The sequence below is a fragment of the Alosa pseudoharengus genome, unplaced genomic scaffold, assembly GCF_046254945.1.
Source record: "Alosa pseudoharengus isolate Yale_2024_CS ecotype anadromous, Long Island Sound unplaced genomic scaffold, YU_APseudo_1.1 YU_APseudo_1.1_scf_17, whole genome shotgun sequence".
In the NCBI taxonomy this organism is placed as follows: domain Eukaryota; kingdom Metazoa; phylum Chordata; class Actinopteri; order Clupeiformes; family Clupeidae; genus Alosa; species Alosa pseudoharengus.
In genome coordinates this window covers 32,494,178-32,496,677 of record NW_027468640.1, presented here as the reverse complement: position 1 = coordinate 32,496,677, position 2,500 = coordinate 32,494,178, and the positions used below count along the sequence as shown (strand labels likewise).

The window sequence follows — 2,500 nt, the reverse complement described above, 5'->3', positions numbered from 1 at the left end:
CAGGTTCGAACCCTGCTCGCAGCGCAGTCCTTTCTTATAAACGGGATTAAGCACGGACGTCTTGATTCCTGTGGCGAGATAACAGGTGTGAAATTTTCCATCACATCTTTACGGCCTCTTACATGTCCCCGTTTCAAACTGCAAAAGTAATGGAATGTCTTTCAGTAATGACACTGGTCCTACTTTTGCTGTGTGTGAATTTAGGCTTGTCCCTCCGATTGCCATCCACCAGGTAGCATGTTTGCATGTCTTTTTTTTCATGTCGCACTCGAATGCAATAAGCTGTGATGGCCGAGAGGTTAAGGCGTTGGACTCGAAATCCAATGGGGTTTCCCCGCGCAGGTTCGAACCCTGCTCGCAGCGTTACTTTGGCTAGTTGGTCTCCTGCCACCCGTTTGATACTCAAGACAGAAACAGGCAAAGGAAGTTGAAACAAACCGTCCAGCCAATTCTTTATAGCAGTGTCTTCTCTAACTGAAGCTGTGGCACGTTGTGAATGTAAATTTACCATTGCGATGGCCATGTCTATCAGTTGTTCCAAGGGATCCAAGCTTCCCACGAGCGTGTATATGCCCATATGAAAAGTTACACATTTTATGTAGTTTTCTCATTTGTACTTGCAAAAAGGACTTTGGGTCACTGGAGGCAAACTGGATGAGTTTTATCTTCTTGCCCTCTCATTCGCTGGAATGTGTAGTTTGCCTCTCTGTCGATTGTTTGCCTTATACAGTCAAGTCGTGCTGAGATGGCCGAGAGGTTAAGGCGTTGGACTTGAAATCCAATGGGGTCTCCCCGCGCAGGTTCGAACCCTGCTCACAGCGCAGTCCTTTCTTATAAATGGGATGAAGTGCGGCTGGTTAGATTCATATGGCGAAACAACAAGCCGTGAAATTTACCACCACATCTACCCGGCCTCTTACCTGTGCCCGTTTCAAACTGCACAAGTAATGGCGTGTCTCACAGTAATGCCGTTGGTCCTACGTTTACCATGTGTGAATTTAGGCTCATCCACCAGGTAGCATGTTTGCATGTCTTTTTTTTTTCATGACGCCCTTGAATGCAATAAGCTGCGATGGCCGAGAGGTTAAGGCGTTGGACTCGAAATCCAATGGGGTTTCCCCGCGCAGGTTCGAACCCTGCTCGCAGCGTTTATTTGACTAGTTGGTCTCCTGCCACCTGTTTAATACCCAAGACAGAAACTGGCAAAGGAAGTTGAAACATACCGTCCAGCCAATCCTTATAGCAGTGTCTTCTCTAACTGAAGCTGTGGCACGTTGTGAATGTAAATTTACCATTGCGATGGCCATGTCTATCAGTTGTTCCAAGGGATCCAAGCTTCCCACGAGCGTGTATTTATGCCCCTATGAAGAGTTGCACATTTCATGTGCTTCTCTCATTTGTATTTGCAAAAAGGACTTTGGGTCACTGGTGGCAAACTGGATGAGTTTCTATTCTTGCCCTTTCATTTCCTGGAATGTTTAATTTGCCTCTCTGACAATTTTTGCCCGTACAGCCATACAACTGATGTGCAGCTGTGATGGCCGAGTGGTTAAGGCGTTGGACTTGAAATCCAATGGGATTTCCCCGCGCAGGTTCGAACCCTGCTCACAGCGTTACTTTGACTAGTTGGTCTCCTGCCACCTGTTTAATACCCAAGACAGAAACTGGCAAAGGAAGTTGAAACATACCGTCCAGCCAATTCTTTATAGCAGTGTCTTCTCTAACTGAAGCTGTGGCATGTTGTTCATGTAAATTTACCATTGCGATGGCCATTTCTATCAGTTGTTCCAAGTGAACCAAGCTTCCCACGAGCGTGTATGTATAACCCTCTGAAAAGTTCTCTCATTTGTACTTGCAAAAAGGACTTTGTGTCACTGGAGGCAAACTGGATGAGTTTCTATTCTTGCCTTCTCATTCGCTGGAGTGTGTAGTTTGCCTCTCTGTTGATTTTTGTCTGTACAGTCAAGGCTTGCAGCTGTGATGGCCGAGAGGTTAAGGCATTGGACTCGAAATCCAATGGGGTTTCCCCGCGCAGGTTCGAACCCTGCTCGCAGCGCAGTCCTTTCTTATAAACGGGATTAAGCACGGACGTCTTGATTCCTGTGGCGAGATAACAGGTGTGAAATTTTCCATCACATCTTTACGGCCTCTTACATGTCCCCGTTTCAAACTGCAAAAGTAATGGAATGTCTTTCAGTAATGACACTGGTCCTACTTTTGCTGTGTGTGAATTTAGGCTTGTCCCTCCGATTGCCATCCACCAGGTAGCATGTTTGCATGTCTTTTTTTTCATGACGCCCTTTAATGCAATAAGCTGCGATGGCCGAGAAGTTAAGGCGTTGGACTCGAAATCCAATGGGGTTTCCCCGCGCAGGTTCGAACCCTGCTCGCAGCGTTTATTTGACTAGTTGGTCTGCTGCCACCTGTTTAATACCCAAGACAGAAACTGGCAAAGGAAGTTGAAACATACCGTCCAGCCAATCCTTATAGCAGTGTCTTC

At 46.5% G+C, this 2,500-nt stretch overlaps 7 non-coding genes across 7 annotated transcripts in view; all 7 read left to right on the top strand.

The window, feature by feature from the left end:
* trnas-cga (transfer RNA serine (anticodon CGA)) overlaps nucleotides 1-24 on the top strand; it is an 82-nt gene extending 58 nt beyond the window's left edge. Inside the window, exon 1 of the tRNA in view lies at nucleotides 1-24. This exon is cut by the window's left edge and continues 58 nt beyond it. This is a non-coding gene — a tRNA (tRNA-Ser).
* Nucleotides 25-281: 257 nt separating this feature from the next.
* On the top strand, nucleotides 282-363 carry trnas-cga (transfer RNA serine (anticodon CGA)). The gene has a single exon. It is a non-coding gene; the product is annotated as a tRNA-Ser (tRNA).
* Nucleotides 364-739: 376 nt separating this feature from the next.
* Nucleotides 740-821, top strand: trnas-uga (transfer RNA serine (anticodon UGA)). The gene has a single exon. It is a non-coding gene; the product is annotated as a tRNA-Ser (tRNA).
* Nucleotides 822-1,066: 245 nt separating this feature from the next.
* Nucleotides 1,067-1,148, top strand: trnas-cga (transfer RNA serine (anticodon CGA)). The gene has a single exon. It is a non-coding gene; the product is annotated as a tRNA-Ser (tRNA).
* A 383-nt stretch (nucleotides 1,149-1,531) lies between these two features.
* On the top strand, nucleotides 1,532-1,613 carry trnas-uga (transfer RNA serine (anticodon UGA)). The gene has a single exon. It is a non-coding gene; the product is annotated as a tRNA-Ser (tRNA).
* Nucleotides 1,614-1,974: 361 nt separating this feature from the next.
* On the top strand, nucleotides 1,975-2,056 carry trnas-cga (transfer RNA serine (anticodon CGA)). Its single transcript has one exon. It is a non-coding gene; the product is annotated as a tRNA-Ser (tRNA).
* A 257-nt stretch (nucleotides 2,057-2,313) lies between these two features.
* trnas-cga (transfer RNA serine (anticodon CGA)) lies at nucleotides 2,314-2,395 on the top strand. Its single transcript has one exon. It is a non-coding gene; the product is annotated as a tRNA-Ser (tRNA).
* Nucleotides 2,396-2,500: the final 105 nt, after the last annotated feature.